Source organism: Vicugna pacos, chromosome 11 (assembly GCF_048564905.1).
Source record: "Vicugna pacos chromosome 11, VicPac4, whole genome shotgun sequence".
Lineage (NCBI taxonomy): Eukaryota > Metazoa > Chordata > Mammalia > Artiodactyla > Camelidae > Vicugna > Vicugna pacos.
The window spans coordinates 22,520,675-22,541,440 of NC_132997.1; the positions used below are offsets into that span (position 1 = coordinate 22,520,675).

Below are 20,766 nucleotides of genomic sequence, written 5' to 3' on the forward strand. Positions count from 1 at the left end.
ATCGATTTACCACCTACTGTGTGCCAGGCCCGGTGTGAAGACTTCCCCGGCCACCATACTACTTACTCCTCCCAGCCAGCCTAGAAGGTTATCATGGCCCTGCCCAGTTAACAGAAGGGCAAACTGAGGCTCAGAGAGGCCAATGGCTGCCCAGAGACACTGGCAGCAAGGAGCAGGGCTGGGGCTCAAACTGCCAGGTCCCCAGCAAGAGGGGAGGTGTGCACGCCCACTTTCCTGTCCACGACGCTACGTGCCTGATGGTGAGGGACTGTCACCGTGACACCTCCCCATCGAGAGCTGCTGTGGTGGGCTCCTCTGACCCCAGTGGAAGTCCTGCTCATTTTCTGGAAGGTTCTTAATGTTTTGCTCTCTGCGCCACCAGCTGGGCTGATTAAAGACCTTCGTTCTTTTATCCAAAGCAGTTTCTCCAGCAAAACCAATCTGCCCAGAGCCTAGAAGAGAGCAGAGGAGGCGAGACTCACAGGGAAGACCCCAGCTGGGAGGGGGGCCCCGTTCAGCACCAGAAGGTCCTGGTTTCGCCACTTCCACCCCTTTGAGTCTAAGAGGGGTTACTCTCTATGCCTTGGTTTTCAAATCTGTGAAATGGGAATTTTTACTTCTGCTCTGGTGGGAGGGTAGGTAAAGCTGTGAAGTAATAATAGTCAACACGTATATAGCCCTGGGCAGGTACCTGGAAGGCATCTTACATATTTGCCCTCATTTAACCCTCTGAGGCCCTATGAGGTCATTGTATCATCCCACTGTGCAGGTGAGGAAGGCAAGGCACAGAGAGGTCAGTGTCTTATCCAAGGTCACGCAGCTGGTAAGACTTTGAGTCTGGTAAGACAGTCCATCGAGGCCACTTCTTGGTAGATAGGCATGACACCCCTTGCTTGATTATTCCCACTGACAGGGAGCTCACTACCTCATGAGCTCCTGTGATGGTTAGTCTAGGACTTAGATAGGTGGCGGTGATGGTCCCTGGTACAGTAGACTCAGTGTGGGAAAAGATTCTGAGCTTGGCATAGGCTGAGCAGAGTTTGAGGTGCTGGCAGGCTGAACCATGGAGAGGTGGGGAGGGTGGTCCCCAGTTCTTCGTTTCTCCCAGTCATGTCCATCTCATCTGTCCCACAGACCAAATCTGAGGCTGAGAGAGGAGAAAACTCAGCACAGGAGGGCAGACAGTAGGTGTCCAATAAACCCTTGGCGGGGATCAATCCTGTTTCTAAGGAAAATTTTAAGTTATAAAATCAACTTAGGCATTTGATATAAACTCTAGAAAATCGATCCCAGTTTTACCTGTAACCTCCCCCCAGAACATCAGCATTTTGTGTATCATTTCCAGTCTTTTTTCAGTAAATGCATCCCGATGTAGAACCATTTTTACGTATCATCACACCACGTGTAGTTTCGCATCCTGACCTTTCTCGCTTCCTGTGAGTACCACGAGCACCTCCCACGTTCTTTCAGTGGTCCGGCTGTTCCTGAAGAGCAGTGAGGACTTTTTACTGGTGGCACAATATCCTGTGGCTGTTCTTCATTTGCCCCAGACCATCCCCCTTTCAGTGGAGCCGCCACATGGACCATGATGTGAAAAGCAGGTGTTGCCCCCGAGGTCACACCTCAGACGTCCGACGGGACAGCTGGTCAGCCCCGCCAAGCTGTGTGACCTCGGGCAGGGCCCTGCCCCTCTCTGAGTCTCAGGCGCCTGCACTGCTGTGAAATGGGGGTAAGAGCCTGACGTCAGGGGGCTGCTGGGAGGAGTAAATGAGGAGATGTGATGTCAGTCATCTGGCTGTGGCGGGGGCTTGGAAGGTGGAAATTATTAGTGTTACTGTCTTAGTTATTATTTCGTTCCCATCTCCCCATTTAGACTGTGGAGCCCTGCAAGCAGGAGCCAGGCTCTGTGCATTCCTGTGTCCCACAGGCGCCGTTATATTTATCGGATTCCTCACATTCAGGTCCCTCCAAATAGAGTGAGTCTCTGTGCGGGCGGGGCCCTGGGAGACCCTTCACTGACAAGGTCTCATCTTGTCTCCATGAGTCGGGATCATCAGCCCCATTTTAGAAACAGTTTCAGAGAGTGTGATGGGCCTGCCCAATGTCACACAGTGGGAAGAAGACAGCCAGGAATACTTCCTGGAGGAGGTGGCATGGCACAGGGCTGACAGGATGGGGCATTTGACTGGGCCAAGGGACAGAGTGCTGGTGTTCTGGGGGCAGAGCAGAGGCGCCTGGGAGCTGTGGGGGGGGGGCAGCATGTGTCGGGCAGAGTGTGAGTGAGGCTTGGGGGCATTTGCTGAGCTGAGCTGACCTGAAGTGACAGCAGGGCAGGAATGAGCTAGCTGTCCAGGCTCCTGGCCCCAGCTGCACCCCACCCAGCCACTTGCTTCTGTCCGGGCAGGAAGGGGTGCTCTGTAGGATTGGAGGCTGCAGGCACCTTCCTGGGGCCTGCTCTGTGAGCAGTGATAAAATATTTATCAGAAGCACTGGCAGCTGGGCTTCCCTGCACAGGGAAGGGGGCAGCTCCCACCCCTGGGCCTTCAGCCTGGCTGAGTCCCACTGAGTCACAGGAGAGCCCGCTGAGCCACCTGCCCGCGCCCTCCTCAGCCACTCTGTCCTTTGGCCACGTGGATGCCTTGTAATATGTAAGCTATTCGGCTGCCCACGGGGCTAGGGCATCCAGTGCAGTTAGTGCTGAGGGTTTCAGAGCTCACTCAGCAGCCAAGGTCACTGGCAGAGGAGGCCAGCAGGCTGGGATCCCCCCAGACCCATCCCTGGAGGACCCCAGCTCTTTAGTCCTCACAGCACCCAGCAAGGTAGGTCCTCTTGCACCTCTGTTTGGTAATGAGACGCTGAGGCTCAGAGTCGGGGCACGACGGGTCAGGTCTCACGCTGTCACAGGCCGAGCAGAGATTCAGCCCTTGGCTGCCTGACCTCTGCCATGGAGGGGCTGCACTCTGTCCTAGCCCAGAGTCAGGGCCTGGGGGGCGGGGGGTCTGCCCGCCCTGGTGTGACCAGGAGCTGCAACTTCAGGTTTGTGATTTTGATTTTCAGAGGAACAGCAACAACAAAAAACAGTAGCAGATGGCTCCTTCTTGCTGCCACCAGCGTGGGCAGAGGGACGAGGCTTTCAGATTCTTTTGTTCACTCATTCATAAAGCACATTCTGGGTGCGCTGGTCAGATCCCCGTGTCCCAGGCTCCCAGGACCAGTGAGGGATACTTTGGCTGTGGCTCGGGGAGCCCTCAGAGCCAGAAAGGGCGGGTTCTGCCCCGGGGCCCACTTCCTGCTTGCTTATGTGCTCTGTGACCTCTGGCAATTTCCTCTGCCTCTCTGAGCCTCGGTCTCCGGTTTGTGGATTGGAGGACCAAGCGAGGATCACACCTGTGTCCTTGTTCTCCATCACATCTTCACATCGGCCTGACAAGCATCAGTAGGCCTTTGGACGGGTCTGGTTCCCGGAGAGGTCCTGGCAGGCCTGTGGTTGGCTCTCCCAGGAAAGAACCTGAAGCCAGTGCCCTGGGGGCCTTGCAGATATGCTGATGGAAGGTGGGAGTTTTTCTAAGCTTGATTCTGAAGGGAACTGGTCCCTGGAGCCACACTCACTGCTAGGAGCTGTGAGAGGGAGCCCTGTGGGTGGCCGGGGTCACCTCCGCTTCACTGCCTGCCCCTGCTTGAAGGTCACCTCATATTCCTACTCGTTCTCTGTCCTTGCCTCCTCTGAGCCTCCTCCTGCCTTTCCTCTGTCTGGAATTCTTTTCCTCCCTTCTTCACTGGTGGCTTTTGTTTGTTCTTCAAGTCCTTGCTGGAAGATGCCTTCCTCCTCCAGGAAGCCCTCCTGGCTGCCCTGCATTCACCCCAGGCAGGGTGGGTAGACGCCCCTCCCATGCTCCTTTACCTTGGAATCTTCGCTCATATCTTTGACCCAGCACTGGATGTGTTCCCCAGTCTCCTTCCCTCCAGCCTGGGGTCCAAGGGCAGAACTCGATTCATCTCTGGGTCCCAGGGCTGAGCTCGGGGCTGGCACACAGTGGGACCCCGGGAGTGTCTGATGAATGAGAGAGCAAGTGGCAGACATAGGGGCTGGGTTGGAGTTTTAAGAACCTGTGGTAAGGGACAGGAGCGGACCCGTAAGATCTGCTCCATGCGTGAACTCCCTGTGTTTCTGTGAACTGTCTGCAGACAGGACCTTCCCAGATGATGGACACACAGCCAGACAACAGGAAGTAAGGACTTCTGGGGCCAAGACTGTTGTGGGATGGGGGTGCAGTGTCTTGGGGGACTGGGAGGGCTGGCCTCCCAGCCTGGGCCCCTCCTCTTGGAGCTGTGTGACCCCAAGCCTGTGTGACTCAGCCCCTCTGTCAGGCCTCACGACCGCTCTGCAGACCCAGCGTCTTTCCGTGCAAGGGAAGGAGGTGGGCGGCAGGCTTGCTTTCAGGGGCTGCTCCGGGTGGCAACCAGCACTCAGCCCAGCACAGGAAAAAGACCGGGATGGGCAGCAGTAAGTTTCTCTGGTGGTTTGTTCCCTCTTCCAACTTTTTTGTGTTTTTCCAGTTTTCTTGAGTTCACTCAGTGGCTTTGCATGGGTGTTGAGAGCCTTATGATGTGAAAATAGAGCCCCTTAGTCTGACGGACACTTGTCATCAGGCTGTCCTGACACGGTCTGATGGGGGAGACTAGGCCCGGGCCGTGATGGAGCTGTCACGGAGGGAAGCCCAGAGGGGCCCCTGGCCCAGCCTGCAGGCTTGTGAAGGTGGCACCTTGCGGGGGGCAGGGGGCTGTTGCTAGGGAGGCAGGTGGGAGACCCCGCGTAGAGAAGGACTGGCCCAGATCCTGAGTGATGTTGGGGGTTGATGCTCCTGTTAGAATCCCAGTAGCTGCATCCCCTGAGGGTGTCCACCCACCAGCCTGCCCCTGGGGGCCACCGGGGCATTCAGGAGCCCATGTGACCCTTACCCCTGGGGTGGGGGGTAATCCTGTGGGGCTGGCACTGCTATGTCCCCATTTTACAGAATGGGAAAATTGAGGCCAAGTACAGTGAGTGGCCAAGCTGAGCTTCAGATTCAAATCTGTCCCCAGAGCCCAACTCGTAACAGCCGGCCTCTCCTGCCGCCCTTGCTCCTTCACTGAGCCCCGGGGCCTCGGCTCTGTCATTTGTGGAGAGGGGATTAGAGTGTGACATCATAGGCCAAGCAAGTGCCATTCATGGGACTAATTTTCAAGCCCACTCCCTGAGTTCTCTCTGAGTTCATGATTTCTGTTGTCTGTGGTTGGAGCATCACTCAGGGGGCAAGTTAGGGGAACCAGACAGAAGCACCAGAGGCACCATGGGGACAGGGCTCTAAGGAGAACCAACAGAAATGGGAAATGAGTTCCATTCCACAAGACCAACCCGAAAGAGCGTCAGGCAGCCAAAAGGAGGTCAGTGCCCACACGCCCAGGTGTGGCCCCGAGGGCGTGTGGCTGGCGGGCCCCTAAGTGTGGTGGGAACAAAGCAGACAGGTCTGAGAGGGAGCCGACTCAGTGCTCTGGGCTCTGGGCCAGCTGAGGACTCAGAGGCAGGTGGGGAAACACAGCTGCCCCGGGGTCACAGAGCGGGTGAGGCCAGTGCAGCAATGGTGTCTTCTGCTTTACCTGAACCAGCCAACAAAGGGAGACCTCCGTGCTGATGGTCAAGGTCGCCGGCCATCGCCTTGGTCTGTCTGCTCCAAGGCCAGGAGGCCGCAGCCCCTGGTACCAGGCAGGGAGCGTGAGGGTGGTGGGATGTCACTGAGCTCAAGGTATTTTTTACCTTCTAGTTGTATCAGACTTTACCATCCATTTCTTGTCACTTTATTGGTTACTTTTCAAAATCCAATTTAAATATAATTCTACAAGTATATTCAATCATTCCTTTTCTGTGTTTCTATAGTATCTTATTTATATAACTAAAAAAATACCTTTATACTGGGTAGTGGTTACTCAGATATCTATCAGTTCTCTACTAGTCTATGAACTATGAAGGAAGGGTCTATGTTTCTATTTTTTATTTTCTATTAATTTAATAAAACAGTTGTTGAATGATAGGTATTAGAGTATAATATCTCTGAGATTCCTTACTGATCTAAATCTCATAAATTTTTTATTATTCAATTCTACTTTAGGAGACAAACCAACCTTTAAATTCATAAGTTGCCCTTCTAGAAAGCATTTTGGTAAAAAAGCATCAGGAATGTTACAAAATGTCCATTAAATCTGATCCAGTAATTGTAATTGTAATAATCTATATTAAGGAAATTGTCAGAAATATAGTGAAAGAAAAAAGGCTATCAACAAGGATATTCAACAAAATATTTAAGAGAAGGGAAAATTGGAGTCTAATTTCTTACCAGAATCTAATGACTTACTAAATCACAGCACAATCATAAGATGGATTATTATGAAACCATCTTAAACAGTTCTTGAATTATAGTAAATGACATAGGAAATGCTCGTGGTGTAACTTTCAGTGGGAAAAGATATATAAAAGAATACAGATGTACAGTCAAATGGAATGATGACTTCATAGGCTGAGCCTTACTTCTGCTGAAAACACATGGCAGTGAATGGGAACATAAAAGAGAAAATCAAACCAACACAATGTGCTTTACAAAAAATGTTAATATCTCTTTGGACCAGAAATAGCAGAGAAGCTTAAGGGAATAAATAATGTGGAGGTGAGAGGTCACTGGAGTGTACACATGGAGGAGAAGGTAAAGATCTTGGCTTACATGGAAACTGGTGGGGAGAGAGGTCACACAGCAGGGAATGGAACTGGTCTCACCACTGGAAACCCAGAGCTGTGACTGGGCTCTAGACTCATGAAAGGAGGGTGAAAAGAGCTATGGTCCATACACAGCTGTGTGTCTAGGGCAGCAACAGTAGACAGATACAGCTTTCCAGGCGTGACCTGAGCCAAGTCGTTCACTAGCTTGATGACCGAATCTTGAATAACTAAACATGTCCACATGGCAGGACTCCCAGGCAGACTAAGTCAAAATAATTGAAAAAATTAAGAGAGTGCAGATGTGTCGGGTCAGGGGACGGGAGAGAGCAAGGGACAAACAGGTTGACAGACAGTTTCTGTCAGAACTCCTCAACTCTTCAGTTGTAACACAGAAGCAATCATAGATAATTCATAAATGATTGGATGTATAAGGCTATGTTCCAATTGAATTTTATTTACAAAAAGCCTACATGCTGTAAACTTCTGACATCTTCTGACACCTGTTTTAAATCAACATTCTAATATCTTAAAGAAAACTAATGAGTAGAAACAAAGCATACAGCTATTAACAAAGGAAAGATGAAACAAAAACTATAGGAAATTCAAACAGAATTTTATTATATTTTTATAAGCATCACAGAGATAAAGGAAAGATAATATTCAAAATAAGAACGAGAAATTATTTTAAAAGTAATCATAGATATGGTAAAAAATATTATAAATCTTAAGAAACAAAAAATTATTATGATTTTAAGATAATTGCATTGAAAATATAAACATCAGGTTGGATAGAGTCAGAGAGAGAGTTAATGAACTGGAAGACATTGTCGAGAAATACATGAAGGTTATAGCAAAAGGAGTAGGGTAGATTTTAAAAATATAAAAGACAAGTTAGGAGACATAGAGTGTTGGACCAAATGGCTCCAATACCCATCTAAGAGGAATTTCAGGAAAAGAGGAGAAACTGATCAATATATGAAAAGGTAATTGTGAAGAATTCTTGAAACATTTAGGTGCACATCAGTCTTTAAAATAAAAGTTCTAAGTACAGGGAAAGATAATAAACAAACAAACAAACAAACAAACAAAAACAAATAAAGTCATACTACACATATTAAAGCAAAGCCAAATATGAATAAGGATGAGAAAATTACAAAAGTCAACAAAAATAAAAGACATTATCTACAAAAGAATGGCAGATTGAAAACAGGTTTATCAGTGAGAAGAGATGGCAGAAGAAAAAAAGTATCTTCAAAATATTGATGAAAATGTGTCAATCTACAATTCTATGTCCAGCAGACTAATCGTTCAAAAATAAGAAAGAAATTTTTTTGCAGTTATTTCCAGACTCAGAACTTAACACCCACCAAGCCTCACTGAGCAAACAACCAAATGAGAAGGGAAAAATGGGATGCAAAAGTGATGGCAGAGTGATTACATATGTTGGTAAATGTTATTATTTAAGGATTATAAAATATCAGCAATTTTTAAAAGAAAAATGATAGTAGTTAAAGTCTGGAAAAACATTAGAAGAAAGAAAAGAGTAGTTAATTATTAGTCAGAATGTTCTAAAAGTTTAATCTTATTTGGGAAGGTAAATATATTGAGTAAATTTATGGCAGGTATTAAAACTATATACTTTAAGAAAATATGTTCACAATTAAGATCAGCCAACAAATTAATAGTAATACTTTCTATAGCTTTCAAAATGTATTGCAGGAGTCAGAGAGAGAATGTTGACAAAATTTTAAGACAATAGAAAGCCAGAAAAAAGACATAATGTAAACATAAATATATTATCCAATTTTAGAGCAGAGAATGTAAGAATGGATAAAAATTACAAAAATTTTATGCATCATGGTGTCGATGGAATAATTCGTGCATGTGCAACATATACACACACTAGATAAAAACATGCCAAAATATTAACCTTATATTATTGGACTACAGGATGACAGATGATGGAGGAAATTTTCACATGCTGAGATATGGATCTGTCATTCTGGCTTACACATGATTTGGCTTAAAGTTTATGCTAGCTTCAACAGATTGTTTTGAGGCTTTCAAACATGCACTATACATCTGCTTTAACTATTAAAGAAAAAAGTGCATTCAAGAATCAAAATGGACCAGTACCATACTGTTTTAATTAATATAGCTTTGTAGTATACTCTGAAGCCCAGGAGCATGATTCCCTTACTTCTGTTCCCCTTTCTTAAGATTATTTTGGCTATTTGGTTTCTTCTGTGTTTCCACACAAACTTTAATAATTTATTCTAGGTCTGTGAAAAATGCCCTTGTTATTTTGATAGTGATTGCATTGAATCTGTAGACCACCTTGGGTAATATGGTCTTTTTAACAATACTAATTCTTCCAAACCCAGAACATGGTACACCTTTCCCTCTGTTTGTGTTGTCATTATAGATACGTTCCTGTATTACCAAAAACTTGAATTTTCTGCACTGTAGCAAACTCAAGGACACCACCAGTCATTCTCAGAACAGTATCTGCTACTAGTTGCTATCTGTAACCTCATGGTCTCAAGGTCTCCCCTTGTAATGATGCAACCATTTTGGACCAATCTTTACATAACAAACACCCTTACATCCTGCCAGCTCCAATTCTAATTCTTGACAAACAACATATTTAATTTTGCAGTTTTTGACTGTATAAGCCTTCCCCATTTTGTGGTTCAGCATAACACAATCCAAGTGCTTCCTGACTCTGTCTCCCAGGCTTCAATCCTCAGATTGGCTCAAATAAAAATGTTCTCTGTTCCTACTGTAATTGTTTATTGATTATTTCCATTGATAAAAATAAATAAATTTTCCTCTCTACATTTTTCAATGTTGTCTGATGTTCCATACTAAAATGTTACTCATTCTAAAATCATAATAAGAAGTAATTTTTAAAAAACTGCTGGTTGCATTTGAATTAAGTTTATAACATCATTTTTTCATTTCTCAAACAAAAATAAAATCAGATATCTACAATTATAAATGTAAGTGTTCCAAACAAATACAAATCAATACAAATAAGTCTATGAGCTGATTTTTCCTGTATATGTCTGGACAGAGACATTATTTCAGCTTGAAGTTACAGGTAATGAATTTGAAATACTTTCAAGTCAGACGCTGAAGGTGGGGGAGGGCAGGAGGTTCAGGGAAGAATGTGCATGAGAACATGCGTGTCGAGTTCCAGGAACTTAGTTACTCAGTGCTCTGTTCATGCTAAGTCAGGTGGCAAGTGGAACCATTTCTACCCAAGAAAGGCACGGGAACAGAAGCCACCGTGGGGCACGATGGCATCAAGAAGAGCTGCTCAGAGTCAGAAGAGGCACAAGCTGACCAGGCGGGTAAACCAACTACACGTCACTGGGCTCGGAAAGCCAGGGAGCTCCCAGGGGAGCTGGAGATAGCGTGGCAACAATATACATACCAAACACAGCAGATGCTCTTATAAAATGCTAAAATGAGATTCAGTTGTCTTACTATAAGTGCCTGAGCCATAACACATTATTTCTCGGTCTTTCCTTAGAAACAAAAATAAGTCTGGAATCAGAAACAGTGACAGAGCCAGAAGACGGGTGACTTATGGCTGACAGCTTATCTGTCTTTCTCAAACTAATCACACTGTTTATTCTATTTTGGGAAAGCACAGTGTGTGGCATTACATAGAAGCCCGATGTAAGCCAAGTTAAGAGGTAAAAGACAATGCACAAAACACGTTTATCCTCACATTATTCATGACACACGTGCACAGAAGATACTGCATTTTTTCAAATGGGAAGAGCCCACCCATAGCCTGGATGCCATCTACAGGGTCCTATGATGCGCTCACTGCTCAGGTTCGTCCAGAGACTTGTCATTTTCCTTGTCTTTGGAGGACCGGCCATGCGTCTCCATTTTTTCCAGTTCATCTGATTGTGCTCTGAGGAAAAACAAAAGCCAAGTGGTTGTTAGATAATCATGATCTTAAATACAGGAAAACTCTGTGTATTTTGATATTTTCAGCATCTATTTGAGGTAAAGCTTGACTTAATTCATGACACATTTTAAAATGTTTAAATGTGTTTAATGCAAACCAGATCATCTCCAAATCTTCTAAATGCTATTCGCTATTAGTCATGCACCAAAAAAAATAAATAAATATTTTTATTTATTCCAGCATGCTTTAAAACAGTACAGTTTTCCTCCGTTGTTTTTAGGTATTTCTAATGCTCTCTGGAATGCAAGACTTTTATTTTAAACTGGTATTTCTCTCAGAAAGTAATCAAGTTAAATTTGTAAGTAATTTGATCCTAAAGGTGTTATAACTTTTTTAAAGAAATAAATAAGTATTTAACTATTGCAATCATTGTTTCTGCCTCTTTGTTTTGGAAAAAGAAAAGTACAATTTAATTATTAAGTCATGGAACAAAAATAGAAGATTTTGATTATTTCAAATTTTTTCATCACAAAAATGCTCCAGGCTTCTTTTCTTTCTAACTGTCCTCTTTCACCCTTTAACACCCAAGCTAAAAATTTGTTGCTCTAAGTTTGGTTCTTTATAGGAGAGGATCGTCTGCATTTTAACATAAGGCAGAATATTTTACAGGTTTGAACAACACAAAATTTATTCTTAATACAGAATTTAGATGATTTTTATTTTCAGTTTTATCTCTATAATTCGCAAAGATGTTTCAAAACAGTCAAAATCCTACATTTTCTAAGTGCATTAAGAAGTCTGAGTCAACCACCATATCTTGGGTTTGAGTCTAGTCCTCAGAAGTTAAAATCCCTTCAACATTTTCTGTTGTTTAAACATAAGGCAGCTCAGCCATAAAGTGCTGTAAATGATAGAAGCTGAGAGAATTCTAATAAAGATATTTTGTGTTTTGTGTTCGCTGACTGATTTGAAATGCAGGCTTTTCTGTTGTTGGGATTACCCAGCAAAGACTAACTCCTCAAAGGAAGCTTCTCTCAGCAGGGAAAGATTTGATGACAGATCAATAGATCTTCTGAGGGCTTGACCCATTTGGCTTTTGGAATGTAATGCAACAAAAGATACATAGAAGTAAATGAGATGGTTTGGCTTCAATATAACCTTCACTAAAAAGCCTGCCTTGCCCACCTTGATCCTCATTATAACAAGTCTCTGTCCACAATAACACAGAACCTTATATTTGTTCTGTTCTGTGCTTACTACAATGTCTTACTGGTGCTAGACATGGATGTCTACTTCTTCTACTGACTGGAGCTTATTGGAGAGAAGGACTATGTCCTGTGTATCTCTGTGGTCCTAGTGACCAGTATGATTCATGGTACAGTCAGCCCTCTTTATCCGTGGGGTCTGCATTTGTGGATTCAACCGAACACAGATCCAAAATACTCAGGGCAAAAAATTTCATAAAGTTCCAAAAAGCAAACTTGAATTTGTTGTGCTCCAGCTACAATTTACATAGCATTTATGTTGTATTAGAAATTATAAGTAATCAAGAGGTGATTTCAAGTATACAGGAGGATGTGTGTGGGTTATATGCAAACTACAAACAATTTTATTTAAGGGATTGAGCATCTGGGGATTTGAGTAGCAATTCCCTGCAGATACCAAGGGATGACTGTATGTAGTTAGAAGTCAGTAATTTTTTTAAAGACAGAAAAATTAGATCACTAATTGAATAGGAAAAAAGAAAGCCTCCATGTCCTGGGAGAAGAGAGAGGTTAAAGGAGGAAAGTTAATGACAAGACAATCAAAATAAGAAATATCGAGGACATAATGATATACAGATAATGCCAAGTGTTTACCATCATCCTACAGTAAAATGAGGGTCCTTATGAGGTAATTTGAATCCCAAATAGATACTTATGTATGCCTGAGACAGAGCTGGTCATGTCAAACATGAGGATACAAATAGATAGATTAAGAAATAAGAAGGCTGCGTCCAGCAAAGGTACATGTGAATTCACTCATCTATACGTTCACTCAACAAAACGCTCTCGTGTGCATATCATTCATCTCTTATGCGGGAATACGTATGTGTAGGAAGTTACAAAAATAGAACTAAAACTTAATGTTAATCAAGTCTGCAATATTCTGCTATTCATTGCTACAGCAAGACCAACTGTTTCTTCTTGCCTGACATCTTGACTTTCTTCTTGCAAGACATGTGGGATCAAGCAAAAGTCAGTATTTTTCTACCTGTTAAAAACCCATTTCTCACTCTTATCAGCAACTATCAACTATGTAAAACGAGTGCTACAAATTCATGCCAGAACTTAGAGGTCATCTGGATAATTTTGGCTTTGTTTGACCTCCAAATTAAATATAGTCTCAAGTGTTCTCCTCTGGTTCTTCTTTTAAAAAAATGAATTTTAGGGATTATTTATTCATCCACCCATTCAATCAAAAGCTGACTGTTTACCAGGCATTGCACTAGGCACTGGAGATAGCAAGATAAATGCTGGGCTTCAGATTCCAGCAAAATCCCACCTCACAAAATACCCAGTTACTCATAATATCACTCTTATTTGCTCAAACCTTCTATAGTGATCTTCTTCCTCTGCTTTTTAAAACTGTATATAACCCTCTATGAAGAGGATGTTGGTGATCTCACTGCCATACCAGTGGTGATGAGAGTTACTTATTGAAATAGGTTCATTTTCCCTTATGGCCAAAGCTATGTGCAAAGTAGCTACACACTAACACATCGATTACCAACATAAAGGAATTTCCAAGTTCTAAACATTTAAATAACAAACCTTCCATCTCCAAATCTCACTCACAAACCGTCTAAGATTAAATCATTTCAGTCTCCAGGACAGGGGTTATCTTTTGGTTATTTCCTTTCTTTTACTGTTCACCCCTTCCCACCCCCACCCCGATTATCTGCAGAACATTTCTTCCAGAATATCCTTTTCTGAGGGTTTCCTGTTTCCCTGTGAATGAAATAGAGCACTGCTGCATAGTTGGAGGCTTTCACTGGTTACCAAAGATCCATCCCACCCAACACCCAGACACGCTATTCACCCAACCACTGGCCGGAATGGATCCAGATTCCTGGCTGTCATCCCTGATTTCACCAAATATTTTGACCTCCACTGCCCTAAACCCACAGCACCCTGACAGTGAACCCTACTGTTTCAATGCCTGAGAAAAACTGAAACTTTCCCAGGGAGGGGGTTGGGGACCAGGGGTGGAGGGGTTTGGGGAGCAGGGGTGGAGAGGGAGGGGAGGATGCTGAGAGGGACGGATGCACAGTTCTGTAGCCCAGTCTGTTAATGATACCCAGCAGGTGTCTCTCCAGTGCTGTTCCAGAGAACGCAGACTTGGATCCCTGAGAGTCTGTAAGTACTGCTGCATGGGCCGTCCACCTTGAGACTCACGGTGCTAGACACTCTTAGAAGTTATGTTGTTGACAAACTGTTTCATCTTAACAGCGATCCCCATACTTACTCCATCATGAAACATGATTGTGTGTGAGAGACAGAAAAAGAGAAAGACAGAGACAGAGAGAGAACATGACAGTAACACTCCCAAGTACCCAGTGCTCTAAGGGATACAGGTGAAAACACTGTGCCAGGCCAGCCTTTTACCAGTTTCTTCAATCAGTTTCTACAATGTTCATAATATTTCTATTCTAAATCTAATCTTTAAATCTTTGCCTTGCTCCTCAAATACCACCATGCCTCTCACTCTTAGGTTTGCCTTATAATACTGTCCCCTTTGATGACAGTACTATACCCTGTTTCCTGGATTTCCTCCCACCCCTCTGCTGACCTCCTCAGTCTTCACTGCCCAGGCTGAAGCCCTTGTTTCCATCATAAGCCTTTGTTTTCCCTTCATATCCACACAGGCAACCAGTTTCGCATCATTTCCAAGAAGCATCTTGGATCAAATAAATGTCTAAAAATAAACTCATGTTTTCTTCCCCCAAATATTCAGTGATCCTGATTACTGGAAACTGTAAACTAGTCACCCAGCCACAAAGCTGAAAGTCATGTAAACACCTGTCTCTACTTTGCCTCCGCATCAGATGCATCACTAAGTCTCCAGTTCACTTACTTCCCTCCATTTCCACGGCCATAAACCTTGTCCAAACTACCTCCTCCCTCAATTTGCCTCCTTTGATACTGGGCTTAGTCTCCTCATAGCCATCCGAGGCTCTCTCTAATATAAGTCCTACAGGGCACACAGTGTCATTTGTAAAAAATGTGGACCGGAGCATGTATTCTATGTCAATCTACTTATGACTCTGTAATAACTAACTGGCATTTTTAGAATAACACCCTAGACCTTGGGTGCCTACGATGACCGCGTGACTCACCTTCCTCCACCTCCCATCTCAGGTCTTGCTTCTACTTGCTGAACACATTGGTCTTGGTGGCTTTCATTCAGTTCCACAAACATTTCACATTCCTCATTCATAAATGCTGTGCCCTGTGTCTAGAACATTCCCCACGCCTCTCAGCTTCCACAGTACCCACTACCTCATTTCAGCTCCAATCTCTCTACCTTGAGGAGGACTTCCTTACCCTCCACATCCATGAAGAATCCCCCTGGTAATATAACCCCACTGTACAAATTCCCTTCCCCTCACAGCACGTGTCACAACTGTGCATGGATACGTAAGGCCTGACTCCCACATTCGAAGGAAAGCTCCATAAGCACAAGGATAATGTCTATTTTGTCATCATCACAACCAGAGCACATGCCTGAAATAAAGCAGATGCTTAGTAACTGTCTGATGGCATAATAATGAATGACTGGAGCTTATTATATAAAAATTTCTGATGTCCCAGCTCCTCATTCAGTCCCACCTTTCCTCTGTTTCTCTCCTTTCTGCAACAGGAGCTGCAGACTACCAGGAGCTGAAGTGGTGGGTTACAGTACCAGTGGGTGTCTGATTTGGAAATGGTAAAGGTTAACATACTTGGTGACATCAGTGATGACAGCCAAGAACTGGGTTCTGTGCTGGATGGGGTTCATGGGAGAGTGTGCCTGGTCTCAAGGAATAGTTTTCTTTTCTTTATACCGGGTGTTAAATGCAGCATCAGCAGCAACCTGGCTCTTTCTGTAATTTACCTCTTTATTTCTCCCTCTTCAGTCCTTTATTCTTTCCTATCTAAACTTCACACTCCTTTCTCCCCCACTCACTTCCCTGAATCCCTTCACAACCCTCTCTCTACTTGTGCAGCAAAATATCTTGAAGGTACACTGACTTCTTTTCTCATCTTTTGCTTGGTTTTTTATCCCTGTAATCTGGCTTTTGTTCTCACTTAGATCACTCTCACTAAGCCCAAAAATGATCTTCTTAGAGCCAAGAATCTCACCTATAGATGAAGCAAGAGCTCAGTTTTACTGGGCCCTTAGTAACAATCAGGTATCCTACAACTTACTCTACATGTATAATGTCACAGTCACAGGCATTATTAGCAGCAACAGCATCATCCCCATTTGAACAATAAGAAAGCTGAGTCTTAAGTCCCAACTAGTAAGCACAGGTGCCAAGGTTCAAACAAAGTTGGAGTGGCTCCCAAGCCCTCTTCCATCATCTCCTGGTGTCAGTGGCCCTACACTGAGGTCAGTTCACAAAGCTCTACTGAGTCTAGACCGCCTCCTGAAGTGGCCCAGGTCCTTAAAAACCAACATGGGGCCAAGATGAAGTCACTCCATTGCTGCCAGTCCTTCTTGTGACTAAAAATCCTGGCACTAAGAACACAAACAAAAACAGGAAATCTATGAAAAATGGAAAGAAGGCTGACTGGCCAGGAAGCTGACAATGTGAGGAGTGGTGAAGCTCCCCGGGTTTTCTTTCCCCCTTCACCCCTGATGAGATGCTGGAGAAGCCTGGACCTGGAACCACCAGAAGATAAGGGTTGTAAATAAAGCCTCTTCCTCCCTCTAGCCCAAGGACAGGGAAAGGGACATCTGGCAGAAGAACCTTGTTCTTAATACTGGCTCTACTCCAGCCAAGACCAAAAGAAAACTGGCCCCTTGTGGAATCAGTGTCACCATGGGCAGAACTGGACCTGCAGCCTGACCTGGCAGCGCTGAGGTAAAGGTGGTGAGTGGGAGGAGTGCTACTCAGAAATCTGCCTCCCCTATGCTCCACCCCGCAGGGTCTAGGGGGCCAGCAGTTGCTTCGTCCCCACTCCCCCAGCAGCAACGAGGCAGAATGAGGTGTCTCAGAATGGTAATATGGAGCCCTGCAATACAACTAGGACATGGGCAAAGACATAGATGTTTTTATCAAAGAGAATACACAGAAGACAAACACATGAAAAGATGGTCATTTGCCATTAGGAAACTGCAAATTAAAATCACAATGAGATATTACTCTATACCTATCTGTTAGAACAGTGAAAACTTTTTAAAATGGTGACAATACCTATGATGTGGCAAAATTTGATACCTCATATAGTGCTTCTGAGAATGTTAAAATGGTACAGCCATTATGGAAAATAGTTTGACAGCTTCTTAAAAATACATTGTAAATATACATTTAATATACAACACAGCAGATTCAATGCTGGTCACTTCTCACAAAGATATGAAAATGTATCCACACACAAAAGTTAATATATATGAATATTTGTAACAGTTTGATTTGGGATAGCTAAAACTTCAACACAACCCAAATGTCCCTCAATGTATGCAACAAATTTTGGTGCATTCATACCACGGAATACTACTACTCAACAATGGAAAGAAGTGAACTTTTGATCCACTCAACAATTGGATGGATATCAAGGGAATTAATTCTACTGAGTGATAAAAAGCCAATATCAAAAGGTTACATACTATATTACATACTATTTAACACTCTCAAAAATGACAAAAATTAGAGATGGAAAAAACATTTGTGACTGCAAGGAGTCAGGAAAAGGAAAACGGAAAGAGTGTGAGAGATTTTGCAGAGGAGGAACAATTCTATATCTTGACTGTAGTGATGGTTACACAAATCAACATGTAATAAAACTGCACGGATACATACAGGCATACATGCACGCACACATACACCGGTGCATGGGAAACTGGCAAAGTCACAAAAAGCTCTATGGATCATACCAATGTCAATTTCCAGATTTTAACACTGTACTACACTTTTGTAAGTGTTATCATTCAGGAAAACTGGGTGAACGCTACCTAGGATCTCAGTGTACTAATTATGCTATAATTATTTCAAAATAAAAACTTAAAAGAAAAGAGATCAATGTGGCCAATTGATCCTCTGTTCCTTTATGTCTCCAGTGTCCATCCTCTGAATATCCAACCTTGGCTTATGCCAATCTGGTCCAAACACCCAAGCAAGAAGTCTTCGTTCAGTCTCTCCCCTCCACATCCAGTTAGGCAACACTTCCTATCTAGGTCAGCCCCGAAAAAAGTCTCAGAAGCAGATTTCTCCCTCTCCAATCTCACTGCCACTCCAGAATGCTATGGCCACATCCATCTCTGCAAGTGTCAACCCCTATCCAAATCCCATTCCAATTCTGCTGTGTATTACCTTCCTCCAATTCAGAAGTCCTCATCCCAAATACATTACAGCTTTCCACATCTATGCCTTTGATCAAACGGCTCCATGTACTGTGAAAGTCTCTCATCTCTTCTCTTAAGTTTATAAGAACATTTAAGAACAGCCCCAAATATTGCCTCGCCATAAAGATTACCCCAGGTCCCCCAAAATAAAAAAATTGTGGCCTCTACAGCAACTATCCTGTTCTTTCCTTAGAACCCTAGCCTAGCACTTACCACATTAGGCTGTAATTATTTAGTTGTGTCCCAGGGAAAGACAGACACTCCCAGAAAACTCCCAAGGACTGAACCTGATTGTCAACGTACACAAGGTCAGGCCAAGAAAGAGCAGAAGCTGGTACTGACAAGCCTTCCAGACCTGTGACCTCCCAGACTGGTCACACATGAATCCATGGACATGCAAACTCCCTAAAACTCAGAGGGGAGACACAGTGGCAGATGATGACCCTTCCCAGGAACTACCCATCCTCAAGCTTCAATCAGCTCAAGTTGCACCACTGGTAGCCACATTTAAGTCTTTATTAAGTAGTTATTTATTTATTTTTGCTTTTCCTCTATTAATTGCTATGAAATCTTCCAAAGCCAAAGGTTACTTCCCAAGAAAAATGAAGAAATTAATTTTCTATAAGACGACTAAAGAATGACTGAACTATGCTGGCATATACATTCACATGCAGATTTGAAAAAAGTCATAGGTTTATTAATATAAAGTGAAATATATTATTATTTCTCATGCAATTCACTCATTCCATTTGCATTCATACTGGATTACGTGAAGTGAATTACATTTGGGATAAAGTAGTAACAAACTGATTAAAAAAATCCTTTATGAAATTTCCAATTCAGTTAAGAATTAGAGAATTCACAAAAGGCTACTTTACATGCACATGGTAATAAAAGCTTGAAGGGAAATGAGGCAGGGAAGTGGGACGGATGGTGATGCATGGGACTGTCATCATTGTTGTTACTTGGTGATCACTACAAGGGATCCAAGGAGATCTTACTGACAAGCAGGCATTTGAGCCAAGACCTGAAGGAAGGAGGGAGACCACCACGTATGTGTCCAGGGAGGATTCAATGCGAGGGAAGAGCTAATGTCAGGCCCTGGGGCAGCATATTCTCAAGAAAGTAAGGGACAAGCCACAGAATGAGAGACTATTTTTTACAAATCTTATTTCTGAAAAGAGCCTTTTATCTAGAATACATAATTGCTAATACAGATTTCTCCTAAAGAAGATATACAAATGGCCAACAAGCATATGAAAGAAGCTCAATATCAGGGAAGCGCAATCCAAAACCACAAGGACATGCCACTTCAGAAACATGAGGACGACTATCATCAAAAAGACAGACGATGACAGGTGTTGGCTATAATGTAGAGATAAATTGGAACCCTCATAGTCTGCTAGTGGAAATATGTAAAACGGTGCAGCCACTTTGGAAGCAGTCTGGAGTTTCTAGAAAGGCCAACCATTGAGTTTCCTTATAACCCAGCCATGACAATCTAAGGTATGCAGCTGTGAGAAATAAAACCTAGATCCCCAAAAAACTGGTTTACAAATGTTCACAGCAAAATTATTCCTAATAGAAAGAAATACAAATTGTGTGGACACCAGTTCAGGTATCCTGTCTCCAACCTGAGTCGCAGCCCCGCCCCCAGACCACAGGAGCCAATCCGCGCGCTCGCTGCCAGAACAGGCCCCGCCCCAGAGCCCTCCTCGGCCTCACCCCTCCTTCCGCCTACCGGCCCGCCAGTTGGCAGTCGGCAGTTGGTGTGAGCGGCCTTCGTTTCAGAAGCTCCGCGGCTCCCCTGAGGCGGCGGCTGCTGCTGCGGCGGCGGCGGCGGCGGCGGCGGCGGCGGCAGCGCGGTCCCTCCGGGAGGAGCGGCGTGGGCCGAGCGGCGGCCGCGGAGCGTTAAGCCCAGCGCGGCGGCGGCGGCGGCGGCGGCGGCGGCGCGCGGCGGCCCCGAGCTGGTCGGCCCCCAGGTCTTAGACGTGGGGCCGCGCTCCAGCAGTCTCATCCTCGAGGGCTCCTACCGCGTGGTGTGGTGAGTGTCCGCGCCCTGCGTGCCGGCCGCGCCCGCCCGGCCTCCCGCTCCGCCTCGTTGGCTGCGGCAGTGGCGTCGTGCCCGACCCGCGACCCCGACCCTGGCCGGACCGCAGCCGGGCTGCCCGCCGTCCGCGCGCCGGGGGTCTCGGGCGGGGCCAGGCCGCTTGGGCCGGGTCGTTACTCGCGGTGCTTCCCGGGCGGTCCTCGATGGCGCGCGGAGTAGGGGAGCGGCGCGGGGGTCGGAGGCCGGGACCCGGGACCCCCGGGACGGGAACTGCCCCCAGCCCTAGGGTACTTGACTAGCGGCCTTCCCTTGACGTCCCCATAGTGAAGCCTCGAAGTACTTAAGATGCTTGAGGAGGCGGCTGCGGTCTGGATAGCGGTTCTCAGGGGCGCGTGTGCACAACCCCGAAGTCATCGTCTTGTTTTGCCCCCTCCCCTGCCTTTTCCTCCA

The 20,766-nt window shown here is 44.9% G+C and overlaps 1 long non-coding RNA gene across 1 annotated transcript; it reads right to left on the reverse strand.

Moving 5' to 3' along the window:
- Positions 1 to 10,336: 10,336 nt before the first annotated feature.
- Positions 10,337 to 20,294, reverse strand: LOC140699207 (uncharacterized). The gene is made up of 2 exons (XR_012077219.1): positions 20,008 to 20,294; positions 10,337 to 10,679 (listed from the first exon to the last, which is right to left on the reverse strand). It is a non-coding gene; the product is annotated as an uncharacterized lncRNA (long non-coding RNA).
- Between the last annotated feature and the right edge of the window lie 472 nt (positions 20,295 to 20,766).